The sequence below is a fragment of the Acinonyx jubatus genome, chromosome B2 (genome assembly GCF_027475565.1).
Source record: "Acinonyx jubatus isolate Ajub_Pintada_27869175 chromosome B2, VMU_Ajub_asm_v1.0, whole genome shotgun sequence".
Lineage (NCBI taxonomy): Eukaryota > Metazoa > Chordata > Mammalia > Carnivora > Felidae > Acinonyx > Acinonyx jubatus.
In genome coordinates this window covers 106,121,534-106,145,269 of record NC_069385.1, presented here as the reverse complement: position 1 = coordinate 106,145,269, position 23,736 = coordinate 106,121,534, and the positions used below count along the sequence as shown (strand labels likewise).

The window sequence follows — 23,736 nt, the reverse complement described above, 5'->3', positions numbered from 1 at the left end:
TAATCGGTTTGAGAAAAACAATTATACAGGGCTGCCAGGATCAGCCCCATAGGCAGTCGGGATGGTTACGGCGCGTGGAGGCACTGGGCACTCCAATGTAAAGTGGATGAGAAATGAGAAGACTTCATCTCTGTCCACACTGGGCCTCTAGCCTAGAGCTATCTGCCAGTTCAATCGCAGAAGGAAGAAATGGCAGGGCATGCGCTGATTTCATCAATAATTTCATTCTTTTTGTCAGAACTCTTCAGTGAATCTGTTTATAATGTTTCAACTATTCATATTTTATGAATTGGGTTATTTATGATAGTTTTCTAGGCATATATATGGATACATTCAAGTTCCGTCCCAACACGTAAAAAGTGCATAATCATGGCTCTGAATGATTTGGGATGCTCAAAAGATGGAACAGTCAAGAATGGGGAAAAGTACATGGTAGGGGAGGGAGGGGGAGATGGACATACATTAAGCATCACTTGTGTGACCATATCTTGCTTAACTCTCATCAAAACTAGTTTGATAACAGGAGTCACAATGTACAGATGCTAGAACCAAGGGTCAGATATCCCACATCATTAGTCCAAGTGTCTGGAACTCCCAGGAACAAGAGCCAAGATGTGAACCTGGGCATGTCTGACTCCAAGGCCCAGGCACATTCCAATGCTATATCTCTTGTTCCTCACTCCATATACACCCTGTCCCTTTGTTTCACCTACTCAGGGGCTCTGGAAATCATCAGCTTTCCTGATCCAGGGCTTCACAAACGTTCACGTGATGATAATCCCTGAGGGATCTTGTGAAAAATGCAGATTCTGGGGCACCTGGGTGGTTCAGTTGATTAGGGGTCCGGCTTCGGCTCAGGTCATGATCTCACGGTTCTTGAGTTTGAGCCCCGTGTTGGGCTCTGTGCTGACAGCTCAGAGCCTGGAGCCTGCTTTGGATTCTGTGTCTCTTCTCTCTGCCCCTCCTCTGCTCATGCTTTGTCTCTCTCTTTCTCTCTCTCTCAAAAATAAGTAAACATTAAAAAAATTTTAAAGAAATTTAAAAATGCATAGTCTATGATGGGACCTAGGATTCTGCATTTTTAAACCAGCTAGCAGGTGATGCAGAGGCTGCTGGTCCATGAATTACACTTCATATCAAGGTTTTAGGAGGTGTGGGTTGAAAGACAGCTTTATGTAAATGAGAAGGGGCAACAATAAACTTTCAAAAGAACTGTTTTGAAGGAGACGTTGTTGGCTTAAGAAATGGAGGCTCATTAAGAAATGGGGCAGAGGCAGGGTTTACAAGATACAAAAACAGCTGGTTACATTTTGGTTATAAATGGTCAAACAACCATCTGTTTGGTACCAAACAGGCAAATGAGCCACATTCTGTACTGGGTTCAATCCAATGAACTTTCAGGTGGCTACAGTGGGGAAGAATCTGGAAAGGCGATTTACCTGTTGATACAAGGGAGAGAAGTACACTCATGTGTGGTTCTAATGTATGTTTTTAAATGGTCATTAAATTTGTACGGTGGTGGTTGCAGAGTGACAACATAATGACAGGTCTTCTCCATACCCCCATGTAGGTGTACCTGACCTGGGTTTTTAGAAAAATAATTCAACCATACACGGCAATGGTGCTTTGTGTCAAAATATCTGGACACTCTCTCAATCACAAAGTGGTTGTAGGCTCAATCGTGTTCCAAACCAGTGCCGGTAGTTTTCAAATACTTCTTTGCTTCCAGAATTTCTCCACGGATCGCTTCTCGGCCTTTTGGCTAAGATCAAGTGCAGAATTTCTCCACGGATTGCGGCCCTGACATGGTAAAGAGGAAATCGATTTGGCGGCACAGCAGGCCCAGAGTATGAGAAGTGACACGGAGAACACTGTCCTGGGGGAAGGGCGAGAGAAAGTTGAGCTGCCTAGAAGGAGACTGAAAATCAAAGTGAAAGAAGCTGAAATCTCTGGGGACAAGAAGCAAGAGGGAGTAGCTCGACACCAACAGAGTCTGTAGGAATACAAAGAAACAGCTATTTGACAGGGGCCAGCTTTTAAACTAAGAAACAGAGAGCTACACCGGCTTCAGTCGCACTACCTTAATTTCAATGCACACTAGGTTCCCACAATGCCCAAAATCCAGGTAAAGGTAAAAAAAATCAACCAGGTATTTTTATTTAAAAATTTTTTTTAGGAATAAAAAAACTAGTTTAACTATTGTTATTATCTGAAATAAGGATTGAACAAGCTATTTAGAAGTCATGTGGATGTTGCCTTGGGCTCTTGACTTTGCCACGGAACCTGAATATAAATCGAGATTATAGTTGAATAAAATGACAAGTCTGTCTAGTGAAAGAAAGAGATCTCTTTTGAATTTGGAAAATCAACACTTTGGTATAGTGTGCTTGACTCAAGAACTAGGTGCCATTTTTTGCTGGGGTGAAGTGACACCTAGATTTGTTGATGTATGGATCAGTTTAAATGTTCTTGGCAGAAATAATGCCATGAGGTTATTTGTCTTTATACAGTCCCTGCCGCTAAAGGTTTTATTTCAGATCAGAAAGATGGGAGATATTATTGGTGCCTAAGGAGGTTTTAGGGGAATCCCATGGCCATTCTTCTTTAAAAATGAGAACTTACCTTTTTCTCTGAACTTTTCAAACACCTGTCATCATGGTTTGAGAAGTTTTAAGAGACAGAGAAAAACATCGATAAAACAGAGGTTTGCAATTCAAATCTTTACGGAAGCCTTGGACTTTGAAATATATTTCATCTCACAATCTGACTCTGATCAATTCATATGGACTAGTGGGTTGAGAAGGATTCTGAGGTCTCCCACTGAACAACATTAAGAAGTGACGTTTGTCATAGACCTAATTTAGTATAGTGACGATACCTCTGCCGTGAAGTTGTCACCCACTCTGGGACCACACATGATCAAAAACTTTACATTTAAACGGGAAACTTTATTAATAACTTCTTTCCTGCTCCAGAGAAGTGAATCTAAACAACACAGATTTTTGTTTAGAGAAAATGAATGGACCAATACCAGGATTTTCTGCAAATCATAAACGCTGTAGGATTTCCCCTTCATTATACGGTAAGGTGATGTTGATCAGTGGGGTGACAAACCAGATAAATCCTTGAGGAGGTGGCAATCTTAGGCTGCCACAAGCTTCTCATGCAGCAGGCTGACCATTTCCTTTATTAAAGCCTGCATTATGCTAGTAATTTGATTATGTTATGGTTCTATACTTTCATTTTGCATTCTTTCACCCTCTGGCTGTAACTTGTCTTCAGATGGGAAGTCCAAATAACCTAAGGAAAGGCATGATGATACACATGGACCCAGATGATATTTTCTTCGTGATCAGAGAGAAGACAAGTTACTTTGCAGCAGTTTTCTCCCTTATGAGCATTTTCATTGTTAACGGAACAAATATATTTCTTCATGCCAAAATGTATCCACAGCATCCTGTTCTCATGGCAAACGCACGGAAAACTCAGTGAAGCCTGCCATAGCCCATTCCTTCCCTCAGGGTATATAGCACTGATAACACACGGATTTTGAACTATCATTTACTATATACGGTACTTGTATGGTGTGAGACAGAAATTTTTAAGACTGACTTTAATAACAGAAACTTTTTAAGGAGTAGGCCTCCTGTTCAATGGCATGTGACGATAATTATGCCTTTTAAAAAAAAAAAATAGACTAATCCAGTAGTATAAAGGGGAAATTGGTAGGAAACTCAAGTTCATATGAAAACCATCACCTCTTTTGGTGAAGTGGAGAATTCATCATTTACTTTCAAATAGCGAAGAACACTATATCAGGGTCTAAATGTGCTGTTTCACTCGACTTTCTTTTCTTGCGTGTATCCTAGATCGGATTTCGAGGTTCTACCACATGCGCATTGTCTAACTTAGCTGAACACAGGCTGCAATATAATGAACTGTAAGTACACTTCAGGAGTTTGAAAAGAAAATTCAAAGAAATTATCATTTCTAATCTCACAATTTGCCAACTTCATGAATTCCAACTTAAAAATGTATTATTCTTTAAAAACAAACAAACAAACAAACAAAGCTAAATCATACTCAAAATAAGAAACGAGGGCAGTAAATTAAAACAAAAGTGGGGCGTCTGGGTGGCTCAGTCAGTTAAGGGTCCGACTTCAGCCCAGGTCATGATCTCACGGTTCGTGGGTTCGAGCCCCGCGTTGGGCTCTGTGCTGACAGCCCAGAGCCTGGAGCCTGGCTTCGGATTCTGTGTCTCCCTCTCTCTCTCTCTGCCCCTCCTCAACTTGCGCTCTGTGTCTCTCTCTCAAAAGTAAATAAACATTTAAAAAAATTAAAAATAAATAAATAAGTAAAACAAAAGTGAGAAGTAAAGAGAAAATTCAAAAGATATATAAATAGGAATCGACTTTAAAGGATAAGGAAGGCCTGTGATTTATCCTCTTATATATGCATCGAGGAGCTTACCCACAAAACCACAGAAATGAATGACCTAGTAGACAAGGAAATTAACTGTATTTAATGGTGGCACTTGCTTATTATCTCTGGGACTTCCTTTATCACTTATTTTATAGAGGTGTAACTACAAAGCATGGTTAAAAGATGTTGTGCATTGGTTTGATATCATTTCAAATCCACTTGTTTATGACCATAGTGGTTTTAATTCAGTTATGACAAAGACCCCCCAAAAAGTCGTTTTGATATAAGAATGAAGTAAAGTTGTGTCAGGATGTCATCTCACCTGTTTTCACTGATAACTCAAAAGCTCAGCTGCTCAGGGGCCCCACTGGTGACTTAAAGATAATAACAAGTGAAGAAGCAACTATGGCAAGGGACATTTAGACTACAAATACCAAGAGTTTGTGAGGACTGTCAAGAGAGTGTTCGGTCTGGGCAAAGCAACTCTTTGTTGATATAAAATAGCAAACTGGGTGTAGCCCCTCTGGAAAACAGTATGGATGTTCCTCAAAAAATGCAAAATAGAACTACCCAGCAATAGATAGCACTATTAAGAATTTATCCAAAGGATATAGGAGTGCTGATTCGAAGGGGCACGAGCACCCCAATGTTCATAGCAGAGCTATCAACAATAGCCAAATTATGGAAAGAGCCCAAATGTCCATCGACTGATGAATGGGTAAAGAAGATGTGATATATACATACAATGGGATATTAGTCGGTAATCAAAAAGAATGAAATCTTGTCACTTGCAACAATGTGGACGGAACTAGTGGGTATTATGCTAAGTGAAATAAGTCAGCCAGAGAAAGATAAATATTATATGATTTCACTCATGTGGAATTTAAGAAACAACAGATGAACATAGGGGAAGGGAAGGCAAAAGAAGTTAAAAAGAGAGAGGGAGACAAACCATTAGAGACTCTTAAATACAGAGAACTGAGAGTTGCTCCAGAGGTGTTGGGTAGGGGGATGGGCTAAATGGATGATGGGCATTAAGGAGGGCACTTGTTTGGGATGAGCACTGGGTGTTATATGTAAGTGATGAATCACACAATTATACTCCTGAAATCATTATTTCACTGTACGTTAACTAACTTGGATTTAAGTAAAATTAAAAAAAATAGCTCTCTGAAATGGCAAGGTTTCATTTTTTTTAAGGCAGAGTAATAGTCCATTGTATATTCATACCACATTTTCTTTATCCATTCATCTACCAATGGACAGTTGGGTTGCTTTCATATCTTAGCTATTGTAAATAATGACGCAACAGAGGGATGCATATATCTTTGTGAATTAGTGTTTTTCTTTCTCTGGGTAAATACCCAGTAGTGAAATTACCAGATCATATGGTATTTCTATTTTTAATTTTTTGAGGAACCTCCATACTGTTTTCCACAATGGTTGTAACAATTACATTCCCACCAATGGTACACGAGGGTTCCCTTTTCTCCGCATCCTTGTCAACACTTATTATTTCTTGCCTTTTTGATACCTGATATTCTGATTGGTATGGGGTGACAACCCCCTCATGCTAAGTGAAATAAGTTGGACAAAGAGAGACAGACACCATATGATTTCACTTATATGTGGAAGCTAAAAGACAAAATAAATGAACAAACAAACAAACAAACAAACAAAACAACAGACTCTTAAATACAGAGAACAAATTGATGGTTGCCAGAGGGGAGGTAGGTACAACCTTCATTAAGAGGCACCGACTTCCAACTATAAAATAAACAAGTCATGAAGATGAAAAGTACAACATAGGGAATAGAGTCAATAATATTGTAGGTAATAACTTTGCGTGGCGACAGACGGTGACTACTCTTACCGTAGTGAGTACTGAGTAGTATATAGAATGGCCCAATCCCTATGTCTTACACCTGAAACGAATAGAGCATTGTATTTCAACTCTTAAAATTGTACTGTATTTCCACAATTAAAAAAAATACTTAAAAAATTGAAACATAAAATAGCTCTCTGAAGACCTTGGAGCAATTAGCTCTTGACATGGTAAAGGCTACTCTTTTATGGGCAGTGGCATCAGAGCAACCTCCTGAGAAGATTATCTTGCCCATCAACACCAGCACCATCGTTCCCTAGCGACCTGCTCTAGCAATAATGGACTTCTACTTTTTGCACTGGCAGCTGGACCTCAGCTCTTGGTTGGCTAAGCTATCTTTCCTAAGTACCGACTCGCATAAAAGTATACCTCGACTAAATTCGATGCTATTCCTTTCATCTCCCCTTGCCTGGAACAATAGTGTGATTAATCTATTATTGATTTGGCATATGTGATTTCTTCAGTAGTTGCTTACGAGACATCACCCTGTATGATACTGGCTTGTGAAATTATTATACTTCCCACAGTGAATCTGTGTTAAATAAGCTATTGACGAAGACAGTCTCAGTCTCTGAGCATTAATTTGTCTCCCAAAACAAAAAACAAAAGATTATTTTAAAAAGGTAAAGTCATGACACTCTTACAAATATAAAATGAAAGGTTTTATTTAACTCACTATATAATGTATAATATATATTTCACTTCTCTCCTTTAGCCGGCGGATGGTTTTCCATAGCTCACTAGAAAACATGAAGTCGATACAAACTCCTCTGGGCCTTTGTCCCAACACTGGGGTCTTTTTCCTGCCTGATGGTATCTGCACCTCTACCCTCACTGGCCCTGCTGCAGACATCATCCCCTCAGGAATCCTGTCTCAGGGACCTTTTTCCCCCTTCTACTCTGAGCACCTTTGCCTAGCTATCACTAATCCTTGCTACCTCTTCTCCAAGCCTGGCTCAAATGACCTTCTTGTGGAACCTTCCTGACAACCCACCTCCCCATTTGGGATTTACTTCCCCACAGTCGTGTCCATGTGACATGCTGTCTCACTTTATCCTTTCCCGTCTTCTATCATCAGACCTTTCATGACAATCCACAGTCAGCATCTTGAACCGTGCCTCACATGGACAGACTCTGGGGAAATACATTTTCCAAAAAGTAAATTCAAGAATAGGGGTAAACAATAAATCAAAGCCCCAGAGAAGGTACAGTGGGGTTGGATGGAGGCACACAGGAGAGAATCCCACCTGGGGGAAAGTGGGCCAGTGGGGTAGAGGGATGGGAGAGGGCAACAATCTTTCCCATGGCAATCTTTGGGCTCTCTTCTTCCCTTTGGCCTTCAAATCCATACTTCTGGGGTACTTTAGGACACTGAGCACAGGGTGGGCACTCTGTACTATCCCCATCTCTGAAGAACCAGCACACCTAACGTGAGGCCATGGAAACAAAGGTGACACCATTGGTGGTCACCAAGCCACTACTGGGCTGCCCCCTCCCGCTGAGCCTCCTCTCCCCATAACCCCTTCCCTCTGACCCTCTCTTCCCATGACCCTTTCCCACTTGACCTCCCACTGCCTTGACCCTCTCCTGCTGACCACCTTCCCATGACTCCCTTCCTCATGACTCTCTTCCCAGGATGAAAAAGAAAAAACAAAACCAGTTTAAAAGAGAGATTAAAAGAGAATCCGAAGTGTAAACACGTACATATTTCAGGAATGTTGAAATGAAATTGGTTAATAGATATGTTAAAAAATAAAACAACAGGTCTAAAATGGAGTTACTTATGCTAAGTCCCACATAACCAAACAGAGATTTAATTAGAGTCAGCTCTGCCAGAAATAGAATCTTAAACCAGCCCATCAGGAATCACCTGATCACCATTAGTTAGGTAATCTGCTTGCTAGACTCCTGCTATCCTCTATAAGGAATAACCAACCTGCTTTTCCTGCCCAACATAACTTTTTAGTTCCTGTTCCCTTTTGCCTATAAAATCCCTTAGCCTGGTATAGCTCTTGAGAGCTCTTTTCTATCTACTAAATTGTATGCGGCCCGATTCATGAATTGCTGAATAAAGGCAATTAGATCTTTAAAATTTACCCAGTTGAATTTTGTTTTTTAATATATACAAAACTGGCTTCTTCCACAATGGAGGAGGTAAATAAATTGAACCTCCATGAGAAAAGTCATTTGCATGTCTGTGGGCCATAACATTTGTATTGCTGTCTGTTATCTACAATTTAGGTCTTAAATAGTTCAAAGACCCTGAAAGACTCAGAGACTCTATGGGATCAGATAACCAGGAAGGATATGTTAGACAATGCCTAGTTGTCATCGATGACATCCAGTCACCTTTTTGGTTCATTTCAAAGTCTTTAACAATTTTTCCTTATGGTATATTGACTTATTCCATAAATTTGTTCTCTTCATGTTGGTTACCCTTTACAAAGAACTAAATAAAGAAAAGGGGCCAAAGGAGTACAAAGGTGTGACATGTAAAAGCAGATATAGGGGAACAAAACTTGCTACCCCCAAATGTGTCTCTTTGGCATGTGGATTATTCTAGGCTGATTATTTTTAAGAAGAAGAGGCTCCCCTTAACTGCCTAAAAGTATTTAGACAGACAACCTGTATCAGGAAGGGAGATATCACCATAGATAACCATAGTATAATATGAACTAGGATAGTAGACAGGGAGGAACCTAACAGAAACTGTTTGTTAAAATTCCTTTCTGTCTTATTGTTTCTATAGGGCCAAGTAAACATTTGTTTACTCAGCACACATTTACTTTTCATCTTTCTGTAAGTTGCTTTCCTTCCCTTGGAAGTCCCAGAGCCTTATCCCTTCTTAGTCCAGAATGATATATATACCTCATTTTGCCTGTCTTTGGAATCTCTAACGTTTATGTAGATTCCCCATATTGTATGTAATTAAATTTGATATTCTCCTGTAAATCTGCCTGTCAATTTAATTCTTAGACTAGCCAAAAGAATCTTGAAGGATAGAGTGAAATATTTCCTCCTCAACACAGATCATACTTTCACAATGTAAATTTCCTCCCTGATTTTTTTTTTTTGTACTTACATAAGAACCCCTAACTGTTCTGGCCCCTTCAACATCACTTCCAAGACCACAAAGATAAGGAAAGGGAAAAGCTTGGAAATGTAAACTGATTTTTCTTTAATTAATATAGAAGGTTATCTGTAAACTACATACTCTGATATAACTCCAGGTTCTCCAATACTCACTAGCTTGTTGGTAACCAAAACACCACAGACTCCTGTTTCCACAGCTTGTGTGGGACTTGAGCTGTCTGATTAGCCTCACTCACTTTGGCTTGAGACCTTAGGGATTATCTCCCAAACCTGTCCCTTAGTCTCTGCAACATGATGCATGCTTTCTCTTTTTCTCTGGCCAAGCTGGATGGTACGTACTGTTTGAGAAGTTGCTTGAGAACTCCTCACTGCAGCCCCTGCTGTTGATGCCCCCCATGAGTTCCGATGCCCCTACCTTGGCAAGTGCCCTGCCCCCGCCCCCGCCAACTACTATCCCTTAGGGACAAGGGAGGCCCTATCCTCCCTGGAGTCATTGGTGGGCCAAGGTTCCAGGAAGAAATGAACTTACATAATTCTCCTGCTTGCTCACTCTGCTTCAACCACCTCAGCCTCCTTGCTATTCTTTGAACCCAGTGGGCACCCTCCAGCCTGTTCTCTCAGCCCAGACTATTCTTTCTCCAGGTACCAACATGAGCCATTCCCACATCTTTTAGGTCTTTACTCAAATGTCACCTTCTTACTGAAGACTTCCCTGGCCATTCTTCCTAAAATTACAAGCCTTATCCCACCCTGACACTTACTACCACTCTGCCTTGCCTATCTGCTTATTTTCTTATCAGTTATCACAGTCCAACATAGTACATACTTTTACTTATCTTATTTCTTGTCTGATGAAGGGGAGCAGAATATATCATCCCAGAATATGCATCTTGGGCATAAGAGTTATTTTGAGCAGACTGTTTTTGAGAAACAGCAGACACAGGAGAATCTCTGAAAACAGTCTATAAGCTACCCTTCAGTAAAAGAAATTTACGTAAATAAAGGAAATCTCCATTTGTAAGTGTCTTCCTCTCTGTACCAGGAAGTGAAACATGACTGTTGTCACAAGAAAATCTAATCAGTGAAGAAGACAGACTTAGATCGGCATAACAACCTTATCCTTGTTTACTGTGCTTTTCCTCATAACCTCCAATAACTACCTCCAACCCCCACACCCCCCGCCCCCTGCTCACCACACACAACTTCTTTTTCTTGGTATTTAGCAGAAGATGGTATTTAAGGTGGTACCTTCAGCCACCTTGGGGGAGTTTCGCATTTTTCCTGGGTATCTCCCAAGTACACATGAGATACTAAACTTCTGTTTGTTTTTCTCTTATTAAAAGTGTTTTTCTCTTGTTAATCTGCCTTTTACTACAGGGGTCTCAGCCAAGAACTTGGGAGGGTAGCAAGAAGATTATTTTTCCTCCCCATACTGACTTCCTCCATCACCATGGAATATACAAAGGCAGGGGTGCCTGGGTGGCTCAGTCAGTTAAGCGTCCGACTTCGGCTCAGGTCATGATCTCGCGGTTCACGGGTTCAAGCCCCGCATTGGGCTCTGTGCTGACAGCTCACAGACTGAAGCATGCTTCGAAGTCTGTGTCTCCCTCGCTCTCCGCCCCTCCCCCGCTCACGCTCTGTTTCTCTCAGTCTCTCAAAAATAAAGAAATGATAAAAAAAAAAAAGAAAAAGGAACATACAAAGGCAGAAGATTTTGTTTATTTTGTTCACTGCTGCATGTCCAGCACAATGCCGAGCACATAATAGGTATTATGTAAGTACTAATACATACTTACATAATACTAATGTATTAATACTAATACTAATAGGTATGCTCAGTAAGTACTGGTTAAATGTTGAATGAAATGAGAAAGTCCCTCTCCCTAAGCACTGGCGGTGTGTGTGTGTGTGTGTGTGTGTGTGTGTGTGTATTTAATGGGACATTCTCTATAACAACAGCTTCTCTGGTGTCTGTCCGTAGTTGAATTTCTGGTACAGAATTGGTGGATGACAGTTACAGCAGGCAGGCCGCCCTCCCTGTCTCATCCTAGGAGGCACCTTCTTTCTGCACAGATGACCTTATACAAATTTTTGCCTTCAGGATGCTTGTCCTACCTGCGGACCCACCAGATCAGCCTTAATGGTTTATTTAAATGCAGATAGGGATTTTGAGCATTTCTTTCATTTTTACTGTAAAGTATATTTAAAAAGCACTGACTGTCAGTAGGAAACTGTGAGTTTCTTCAGTGGTCTCTCTTCTACCTCCTTATTGTCAGTTTGCAGCCTTGGAAGTTCCTTGGGTGAAATTTGAAACTGGCCCCACAGACAGAGGGTAAGAAGAGATGGAAGGAAGAGACAAACCACTCTAGATTGGTAGGTGGAAGGTTTTTTTTTTAATTTTTTTTTTAACGTTTATTTCTTTTTGAGACAGAGAAAGACAGAGCATGAACGGGGGAGGGGCAGAGAGAGGGAGACACAGAATCTGAAACAGGCTCCAGGCTCTGAGCTGTCAGCACGGAGCCCGACGCGGGGCTTGAGCTCACGGACCGCGAGATCATGACCTGAGCCGAAGTCGGCCGCTTAACTGACTGAGCCACCCAGGCGCCCCGGTAGGTGGAAGGTTTAATAAGCAAGGAACTTACATATGAGTTGTCTTGGGTGGCCTCACGATGAATAGATCTCTGTACCAGCCAACAAGAATCTTAAAAGTTTATATGGCGGTCTTAACTGGGTTCAGTCATAAATTCAGTCCAGATGGTCTCAACAACCATTGTTCTCCTAAGGTTACATCCTTGAAACAGCATCTACTGTGAGAATAGTGTGCAGAACACACATTCCAAGGACAGGGGAAGGGGTGAGGAGCCCGATTTATCAGGTGCCACTTTCAGGACAACTGGAGGTCAAGTCCTCTTCATGCCCTCTTATAACACTGACCTAAGAATTTAAAATCTCACTTTATAGATTTACGGTATCTGTTTTAAACCCCATATATTTGTTTTCCATTTATCTTCCTTAATCACTTAAGGGGTTCAAAACAAGTCTCCCCAAATATGCCAGTTTGGCATGTGGATTATTTAGAGTTGAAGGCAATCAAGACTCAGCAGACTTAAGGAAAACTTTATTGCTTCCTTAAACTTCCTAGAAGAATTTACATAGGAGGCCTGGCCCAGAAAAAGAGCTATTACCAAGACATAACTATTTTTTTTTTCAATCTGTGACCTATCTGTATGGCAGGACGAGTATCTAATTACCAAACGCCTGTTCTTCTTATCATCCTGTGGATCACTGTCCTCTCCTCTAAAGCCCCAGGTAGGCCCATATCCCATTCTTTAGCTTAAGATGGCATATAATCCTCAGCTGCACCAGCTTGCCCTTGAGTCTTATATTCTTATAGGGCTTCCATACATGTACAATTAAATTTGTTTTTCTCCTGTTAATCTGTTTTATGTTAATTTGGCCATTAGGTAAGCCAAAGAACCTAGAGGGGTAGAAGAAAATTCCCCCCCCCCCCCCCCGCCCCACACCATCATCATTCATTAGATATAGCTCACTTAGCTGGTTATTTGATGAGACAATAACTAGTTGACTACGGTTTAAGGAATTCTAGCATACAAACCGTAAGCACATTTTAGATAGTATTAGCTAACATTATCAGTGACTTTCTGTGTCAGGCATTATGGCAGGTGTTCTTCCTGTATTATGTTACTTAACGTTCAGAACAACCCTCTTAGGTATTTTTATTGTCCCCAGTTTATGGATGGAGAAATGAAGTACAAGGAGGCTTAGGTAACTGGCTCAAGCTTATACAGCTGGATGGATCAGGCCAGGATTTGAACTTGGATCATTTGATTCTAGAGTCTGGGATTATAACTATTTTCCTGTAGCCATGGCAATCACCCAGAATCAACACAGTGTGGTTCCTGCTCAACTTCTTTGGCTGCTGCCCTAAGAAACCTGGTTCCCTTTGCTGCTACCCTGTCTCTAATTCTCAGCTTAAAATAAATCCTAGTTCTATACCATCTGGAGAAAGTCAAGACCTTTCCAAATGGCTCTCCAGGCAAAAATTCTAAGACACAGGATGACTATAGTATACAGACATCTTTCTGCCACTCCTGAGAAGCCATTTTTCCTGGGAGCTTCCTGGCAAAAATCCCAGAGATCACTGGCCATCCCCTGCCTCCCACTTTTCTATTAGATTTCTTCTGTCCAGCCCATCTCCTCAATTCCCTACCTCCCATAAGCATTTCTTTTTTTCTTTTCTTTTTTTTAAATGTTTATTTATTTGCGGGGGTGGGCAGAGGCACAGAGGGAGAGAGAGAGAGAATCCTAAGCAGGTTCCACCTGTCAGCACAAAGCCCGATGTGGGGCTCGATCCCATGAACCGTGAGATCATGACCTGAGCCAAAATCAAGAACTGGTCATTTAACCGACTTAGCCACCCAGACACCCCTCTTTTATTTTTAATTATCTTTGACATATCTATCCCAGCTGATGATCCAACCTTTATAGAATTACATGTGTTAAGATAACTTTCTAGGCCCAAGATGGAGGCACTCCTGCCTGAGGTGCCACGTCAGCAAATGGAAACTTGGTTAGCTTTTGTGTCTCTGTAAATGCACAGCTTTCCCAGAAGCATAATCAGCCAATTCCTAAATGCCAACCTACTCTGGCTCTATATTTACTTCCTTCTTCCTTATTCTTTATCCTACACTAGTTTCCTGTCTTCTTCCCCATTTTCCAGTTCTCCATATAGAGATTGCTTCACAGAGTGCTAAAATTTGCTTGTAACACCTGCATAGTCTTCTTTAATCATTTTGTAACACATGCAAATTTAAGTAGAACCTGAAAGGGGACTTCTGTTTTTGACATTAGGGGGCTCATAATAGGGAAGCAACCATCTCAACACATAAACTATTATTGGTATAGTTTAAGGAATAGTTTTGGAAATGGAAAAGTCTTGACTGAATATACTATCAGGTATGTATTTTATTTGGTTATTTTTCTTCACAGGACATTGATAATTCTAGGCTTACAAATTATACCATCAGATGGAATTACTGTATTTTTTTAGAGGAGAAGTTTCAAAAGAACACCTGTTCTTACAAAAAAAAAATACCCAAAATATCTAGTGACAGTCTGAAGATTACATGAAATGCTGACCTATTTAGAAAGCTCTTGAAAGCCCCAGTATTAAAATTATGCCACTGTGGAACTTCAAAGGCTTGGCAGGTTAAGATGAATTTGAAATGTCAGTTCAAGATCAAGCAAAATCATTTAATTATTCTCCCCCATTATTTTCAGTCAAGTTGGGGAGTCATTCTTCCTTTTTTTTCCATACTGCTGGATCTTTTATCAATAGTAAACTGGTGATCTACACATCATCTTTTAAACTAAGTATGTGATTTTTCTTGCTGATTTAACTTCTTATTCTTGAAATAGGTATAATCTCAGAGTATAAGATCATAAAAATAAACCACATATAGGTTGAAATGGTTTTCTCCTCTTCTTTTCTGTGTATGTTGTAATTTCCAATTTTTTTTTTTTGTTTATGTAGCTGGCAATTAATCCTACCATTTTGAAATGCACATATGAGGCAAAAGATAATGAAAAACAAATGTATCTTGGCTTGCCTTCTCCTAAATTCCTCTTCAAGTTCAACTGGTTCCAACACACTTTTCTCTCCTCTCTGCTCTAAGTTGCATATATTATCTGGATGTCTAACTTAAGAGCTATTTATCTTTCAGTCTAGAGCAGAGGTGGGCAATTTTTTTTTCCTATAAAGGAGTCCTTAGACTTTGTTCTTTTACATTCAGATTACTTTTCTTCGGGACTTGGTCCTCAGCATACACCTCCGGTCTACACACATTGACAAGCCCCTGCAGGTGCCTCCTCAGCACCCACAGTACCTCTCAGACTTCTAACTTTGCCCTTTTCTGTCGTTTTGCCTAATCCTCTATTCTGGTTGGTCTCTGTTTGCCTCCTAGATTCATTCTTCATTCTTCTCTACCCTACTCTGCGCCCCAGGAAGCTTTCCCCATGGAATCTATCTCACTAGCTCCCCTATCTTCTGGTCAAGGGCAGCCAACGGGGAGGCCCAGCAAGTGTTGGGGGCATGTTTACAAACTAGTGTGACTATAGCTCCCTCTAGGCAAACTATTTAAGCTCTGACAAGGCCTGGTGAGACCATTTCTCCTTCTTGCTCCTTTGGCCCTGAGGATAACACTGCTCCACTGTTGCTAGCCTGAATGCCTCAATACCCAGCTTAGTTATTCTAAAACTACCTATGTTTCAGTGGGTAGTCTCTTCATTAAAGTCTCTTTGTTTAAAGCTTCTGAGTGATTCTGTTTCATGCTCGAATCCTGATTGACAAATGCCCTGAACTCAGTCAGTACCCAGCTCTAATACACAGCTCCCTCTCCATATTGGATGTGTTTTCCCAGGCATCACAGGGAGTCACCTTGACCATCACAGCCCCATCCTTTGCAGGCTTCTTTCTTCTTCAATTTAAACTCACTGCTCAGTGATCTATCTTCTGAGGACTTAACTCAGGGGACGTGAGATATGAGGACCCATAAGGGTTTCATGGGTAGATTTGAAGAGCGATACATGCATATTCCAGCACTATATGAAAAATTGTGTGTTTGTGAATTTTTCCGGAGAGAAGATCTGGATATTTCATCAATTTCTCAAAAGACTGATGACCCAAGTGGCTAATGGTTAATTTTAACTAAAGATGGAAAGGAAGATACGCATGAGGGGACCTCGTGTGTTTTTACCCTAACAGTAATTTCTGACGATTTCTTGTTTATAATGAGAATCAACTCTGTTAGGTGCCAAACAAACAAACCAACCATCCTAGGTTCTAAAACAATTGGGGGAACAAATTAAGGAATTAAAGATGGTAGCCAAAATATCACTCTTATTAATCATAGAGGCACCTTTAGGGTGAGCTAAGTAACTTAGTTAAGAGCGAAATGGGGCTCGATAGGCTTGCTCATCCAAACATAATCCAAAGTTGGGTCAGGGCAGACTTTTCCACAATGAGTTTGTCCAAGTAAGACTTACAACATGGACGGTAGAAGACAATCCCCTACCCATAAACTATATATTTTTTCCTACTCTTTGCCTTAAATTATACAAGATTATAAATTACATCACTTAGTAGTGTCATATAACACCTCAGAGGTGTAAGCACAGGTTTGCTGGCCTTGCTGGGGACTGTGTATTAGGCTTTAGTCATTCTATCTAATGGCATCTCCAGGCCAGTTCTACTCGACAGCCATTCGCCACCCAATATTGAGGGCAACTTGTAAGAAGGATAAACATGCTAGGTCAAAAAGTCTGCACCATTTATACATAGAATTGACTCATGCTAAGTGGGTGTATCAGAATACTGTTCACCTCAAATAACGGAAAACCCAACTCAAATCAGTTTAGACAACATGCAGATTTTCTTGTTTACCTAACTTGAAGCCTGGCCACCCACTGGTATGCCAATACCTGATAAGCGGGATAGGATTACTCCTGGACTCATCGGGTTTATAGTGGAGATCAGGATGGGGTCAGCTTCCCCTGAGGCACATGGATGGAATGTGGGAACAATGGATATACCTGAAAAAAGTGGGGTTCTATAAGAAGAGGAGGAGAGTGGATGGGGGGAAACCAACAATGTCCAATACAGCTGTCGCATTAAAAGTTATTCCTCCTTTTATGACTGCCTGTCTCTGTATAAATATCATTTTGGTCTATCACTGAAATCTAGTTTTGATCAATCAAATCCCATAAACAGTGAGAAGAATACAAATGTTCAATGAACGTGTGTTGAATAGAAACCAAATGTACCGAACCATCATATGGGTCACCTGGGACCAGCGTTAGACGAGGTGACCACAGACACCCCTTCCAACTCTAATTCAAAATTAACTTATGAGAACTGTGTGAAAAATTCTCTCCTGGGCAGCAGACTCAAGAGTGTTTTTTATTACCTGTGGAAAAGATAATGCTGAAGACTATTACCTGATTGCAATAATCATTATTTTCTAGTAGTCAACTGGGACTGGAGACACAAAACAGATAAGACAGAATGAAGCAGCCATGACCTCAACAGGAGCAACTACCATGTTTCGGGCACTCTGTTGGCACCAAGCAGTGTGCTAGACATTCAATACGTTTTATTATTTAATTTAAACATTGCAACAACTCTTTGAGCTAAGTACGATTTCACCAATATACAGATCAGGACACTGAAGCTTAGAGGTAAACCCTGTTGCCCAAGATTACCTGTAAACCCAAGTCTGTCACTTGGCAGTCCCAAACTAAGAGTCACGGATATAAACCAAGACCACCTCAGGAGTTCTCCTTTCCTTCTTCTCCAATTGTGTTACAAAGTCAGAAATTCTAAAGGATTCCTTTTCCTAAGCAAAATATCTAGGCTCCACGCATCATATAAACTGCTAAGTGGCCACAATTACTTCAGATAGGATCACCCAGAAAGTGTCCTTGTCAATTGTTCTCAGATATTGCAAAAGGAGGAAAATAATTTGGTCAGCCATACTTACAGTGGAGTCCTTCCAGCTTGGGAGCAAAGCTAGCCCAAGACTTTCCCTGGTCATTTGCCAACCAAGAAAACAAAAAGCCATGTCTCCTCATGGCTCTTTAAAAGCCATGCCAGCTACTAGCTGTCAAAAGAAGAGTTTTGCATTTCTCAGCTCATATCTTACTGGATCCTTTTACTATCAGAAGTCCAAACCATTCCATTTGTAAAATAAGGAAAAGAACATTTGCTCCAAGGTACTATAAAGTGAGTGTTCCGAGCTTATACGAAAATAAAAACAAAATGGTATGTTTGGATTTGGAAGAGATGTCAAAGATCCTGGGGTCAAAAGAAAATGAGTTCCAGAGAAAAGGAGTCCTTTGTGTCTTATCACACTCCCAGTGAATAAGCGAGCTGGGATCGGCATCTCGGTCTCCCACTATCGAGCTGGTGTTCACTCGACATGTCGTTAGTCATGAACACACCCTAGCAGTAAGCTAAAGTGAGGTCGTTGGACAATTTAGTGTTGTTCCATGAAGACTGCTCTGAGTTTCAAGAAATTCCTGTTAATTAATTTTTGTCGATTGACATGAAGTTCAGTTGTTGGCAGGTAAACTAAAGTGAACCTACAGGCTCGAGAGGCATAAAACCTGAAAATCTGCTTTTATTAGGTTGGTACTTTATTTTCATGTAGTGAGAACTAACTAGTCCTTAAGCAGAGGAAAATGTGTCACTACATTTGTCCTGACATGGTTTCTTATCGTGAAATAATCATTCAAAGAAGACAGTGATATAATATTTTACTAATCTAGTAAGACAAAGGCAAGAGAGATATGGGCACCTAAGAACAATAGCAAACATAACCCAGTCTTATGGCAGAACTTGTTGACAGAGAACCTTGATATATTTCCCCTGCTACACAATGCCTAGCACAGGGTCAGCACTCAGTAAATGTTCATTTAATTGAAAAAATCAATTCCTTGCCTCTTTCCAAAACGAATCTAGAGAATTGATAGTGCAGTGAAACCACAGAACTGAGACCAGACAAGTTGGGTGAACAGATCATCAAGGCCAATGTCACCACTGAGGCTGGGCTCTGGGGCTCCGTGCTAAAAGGCAAAGGTGACCGTTACAAGGTCTTCTCAGAAGGGAGGAAGCAGGCCCCATCTTCAACAGAGGCAAAGGTTTGTGACATTTCCTCCCTGGCATTAGGTTTTAAAAGTAGCTGCTCATGTAGAAATTTGTGTAGGGCATTTGGTGACAGGCTGGATACTATCCTGCATGACAATTAATACTGCAAAAACAAATGTGATTTCTATATGGCTGTCTCTCCCCAGCAACTTGGCAAACACAAATGCAACTCCATGAGGAGAAAAGGCCCCAGGATGCTGTTTTCTGGAGATCTCATTTAAAACAAAGACAGAACTTAGAACATACCCACGGCAGACTCAGGGCCCCACATTGTCCAGCCCATTTTCCTTAATGCTTCTTCTTCAAGGTCAGAGACCCATGGTTGATGGGCTGGAGGCCCCAGGCTGGATTTCTGGCAGGGGCTGACATCTAAATGAGGGAAAGGCAGAACTGGCCTTCTCTCCTGAGAACGGAAACACACTCTGCCCCAGACAGAGGTTCAAGGGAACCTACCCACAAAGTGACCGGTGGGCTCACGGCGGGGAGCCTGGACGCTCCAAGCACTGGTTCAAGGATTTAATTAAGACCCCAGAGATCTCCTCCAAAGAGCCTAGTGGCAACGACTCTAGCTTGGAAAATGCTCCGAGTGGGCAGTGCCCCATCCAGGCAGGAAGAACGCTTCCATATGTTTTTCTACACGACTAAATCAGAGTAGCATAGCTCTCGGTGGAACTAGCAGGGTGAGGCAGCTGTGAAGTGTAGTCCGAAGTGAAAGAACAAGGGACTCGATGTGCAGAGTTATTTACTGTCAACTAACTGAAGAGCCACGAGCCCAGCTGTCTCTTCCTGGCTGAAGTTAGCTAATGGGCCAGAGTGCCTCTTGAGGTCACTCCCAATTTGTGCTATCAATACTATTTAGTTGGCATAAATAAAGATCCTACTTCCTGCTTGTTATCGGGCATTTACACCCCCTCTGTCTAAAATTGTATCAGCCTGTTGGGGGACAAGCTGCAAAGATGGAAGGCTGCGTCCTGGCCAGCCTGAGAGGTCAGGGGAAGAACAGTAGAGGGTAGGAGTTCAGTGCACCAAATTTGGAGGCAGGAAGACCTGGGTTCAAGACCCCATGTGACCACTTGTTAATCGTATGACCTCGGATTACTCTGTGGGCTCCATGCCTCACTTTCCTCATCTACAAAATAGAGATACTGACCATGACCCCACGAAGTTGTTGTAAGATTAAAAGAATCACCACATGGGAAACACGTGAACACTCAGAAAACATAGGCTGCTCCTGTAATTAATTACCTGCATCCCCACAGTGTCCGTCACAGCAGCGTGCACACAGTAGGCACTAACTAAATACATGCTGATGGATTAGCTAATTTCTGGCAATTAAGCCGATGGCCATTCACGTGCTAATTCATGGGGCCAGTTCAGAGAGGCTGAGCTCTGCCTCAAAGATTCCATGAGGTTCGTGATTTGTTTATAAATAGCCAAGGTTTGTCATTTAGAAACTGCTTCTTATGAGTGAGTAAACAGGAGACAGGGAATGGAATGTGATGAAAGACAACTTAACAAACATTACTCAGCATTGACAACCGGAGCCACAGGCTGCTCAGCAAAGCTAGCAGATCCCTGGCCCGAGGCCTGAGCCACTCGAAAAGTGGTGGGTGCTATTACGATCATCATTCTACTGCTTAAGCTTGAAATCTGGCCTTCTGGTGTAGTGATCCTATCTGAATAGAAACGCGGGGTCTATAGGAGTATTAACAACCTGGGATTTATGTAAATCCCATATATATTGGGCTGTATGGGCTTGATGATGGTTCAGTGAATCCTGTATTCTTGGAATGTTTACTTACGAAGCGTGAGACGAACGACAGCTGCCACATTTGGTTCCGCAGGTTGCACCCTGCACAAGCCTCAGGGCGCCAGCCGCCTGGACCCGGATGCCCCTAGGGTTATGGGGTGTACAAACCAATGCTGCGGCAGTCCTGCTGAACAGTGCTCGTGCTTCGCTCCTCGCTGAAGACGCTGAACCCAGAAGAGAAGTCTCTTAAGAACACAATTGGTATCATTTTGAGATGCTTGACAATTAATTGGGTTATGGTGCTGACAGTGTAGAGAGTTGCTCCTTTTGGAAAACTGGACAGATAACCCTTCGGATCTATCTACAGGGTTCTGCACCTAACGTGCACATTGAATCAAATCATTTGACCGGAATAGTGGCCCGGCACACGAAACAGGCAGCCCAGGGTATGGAAGCCAAATGGGGACACGATAGGCTTTGTAAGTGTGATACGATGACTCAGACCAATGTATTCTGGCCCTAGCTGAGAGTGCACACAGATCTAGAAAACAGAAGGCAGGGAAGTGAGCATCACAAAGCTAGGAGAAATAAGTCTCCAAGAGGGCAGACAGAGTTTGCTCATTACGTGGGTATGTGCTGGGAAACAGGCAACAAAGAGCCTCCTTGCCACTGGGGATAAGAGGCTGATGCTTCCGGGCACCACACTCTGGACACGAGATACCAGTCTCCGAAAATGATTACAGTGGTGCTGCTCTGAGTCTCGAGAGCACCATCCAAGAGACAGGGGGGTTCTGGAAAGCATGGCCAGGGACCGCATTTACATCAGTTCAGTGACAGGGAGCCTCAGTGATTGTGGGAACACAACACCAAACTATAAACTCCAGATAAATGGATTGTGAAGGTTGCAAATATTTTTTCTCTGTAACTCATTTTAGCTGAGGCAATTTCAGGTAATCCCGTTATAATGTGGGTTCATGTCTCCTGATGAATGTGATTTTTATGGTTTTATAATAAGTCTAAGAAGCATTCTCATTTAAATGAAATGATGTTTGAGGGATCTGAATAATTGTCTCATGATTTAAGCCTGACTCATTATTAAATAAAAATACTAAGTTCTCCTCTCCTTCCCCCTTAGCCTGAACTGCAGCCTAAACGGCATCTCATTCCCAGGTAGAAAAGCAAAGCTTTAGAGGAAGTATGGTCATAAGCATGAATGTTGTTATTGATGGTGTCCCTATTAAATGGAATTAAGCTGCAGGAAATACTCATTTCAGATCACTGTGTCCTTGGGACTTGCCCAGGTATCTGCGGGAAGGACTGCTCAACACTTTTTCTTGTAGCTCAGCACGCAGCAGCATTTCGGCAGCCGAAAAACAGAAGCTTTTGAAGAAAATCTTCCAAAAGGATGCCTCAAAAGGTATGCATTGAGTTCAAATGTGTACGCTTCCGGGGCTACCCAAAAATGGCACTTTTGCAACATCAAAGGCGAAGAATACGATCCCTCTTGTCAGGTTAGTACACATTTTTAGTCCCTTCTATGAAGTCGTTGGCGCTAGATGTGTTTTGGGTTTCGGAGTTTTTCAGATTCTAAAGGGAATTGTGGTGGGTCTGGGAGAGAACGCCCCCACCCCACCAAGTCGTGGGACATCCCCTGTAATCTAGTATGTTACCGCTTCTGCGATAAACTGTATGAGCAGTCACACCAAGGGGTAAAGAAAACGAAGCAGCCTCACCTCAGCGCAGGTCAGGATTTACTGCCAAGTGAGACCGCGCCAACCTTCAGGAAAAAAATGTTCAGTGTTCAGAGCTTTGTGGACTTCAGTATTCAGCAGTTGAGGGATTGATTACCTGCCAAGTGTTCGGAGGCGTTACGGCCAAGCTGCAGAGCAGTGCTTCTCAAGGTACGGTCTCTGGATCAGCGGCAAGTGCCTCCCCTAAGAATGTGTTAGAAAAGTGAATTCTCGGATCCCACCCCAGACTTTTACTGGATCAGAGACTCTGGAGATGGGCCCCCCCCCGCCGTCTGTGTTTTAATGAGTCTTCTAAAGGATTCTGAAACCCACTTCAGGGCAGGAAGTGGGCATTCTTGGAAAGGTTCAGCATAATAAACACTGGTCTAGGAGTAAAGAGAACTGAGTCCTGGTTTAGTAATTCAATTTTCGCTGCCAAGTAGGGATCGAGTCTACCTGTCCTTTTTGTTTAGCAGTGTTGACAGGAAGAGGTAAGGAGAGCGCATGTAAACAGGCTTCAAAAACTATAAGGTACTACGTATATGTTAGTTCTTTTAAATAAGAATAAAATCACAAGTGGAACAGAAGTTAATTAGCAGAGCAAGAATTTATAATAAGAGAAAGTAAATACGCTAGACGCTAGACGTGTAGGACGGCACTTCTGTGCCTGGAAAAACAATACAAGAAAACCGTACTCACAGTGTTTCCTACCTCGGGTCTCTTGTCCCTGGAGGCCCCCAAGCTATGTTCTCAGTCAGTTCACAATGTAACATGGCAATGTACCAAAAACCCTGAGATATTCAATGAAGTATACATATGAATACCCTACCCCCTCTCATTCCAGAAAAGACTTAAGTCCGAAAGATATATGATGTTCCGCTGTTTGGATTTCTGTGCTAGCAGCAGCAAAGAGAACAATCCCAAGAGGCAGATAAAACAATGGGAAGAGGCTTGAACAGTCAGGAAACCCGAATTCTAATCCCAGCGCTACAACAAGTGAACGGGCCGACCTTGGACAAGTCCCTCTGCTCTCTCTGGGTATCACCTCCCAGTTCTTAGCACCTGCTCTTCTAGTTGAGGTGTCTTATCTGCTGCTTTTGTTTTTCCTAGTTCGTAGAATTGGACCCTACAA

The 23,736-nt window shown here is 41.8% G+C and overlaps 1 protein-coding gene across 3 annotated transcripts in view; it reads right to left on the bottom strand.

Annotated features, from left to right (window-relative positions):
• The window catches only part of RCAN2 (regulator of calcineurin 2), a 268,263-nt gene that overhangs the window by 131,766 nt on the left and 112,761 nt on the right, over positions 1-23,736 (bottom strand). The window lies entirely within an intron of this gene.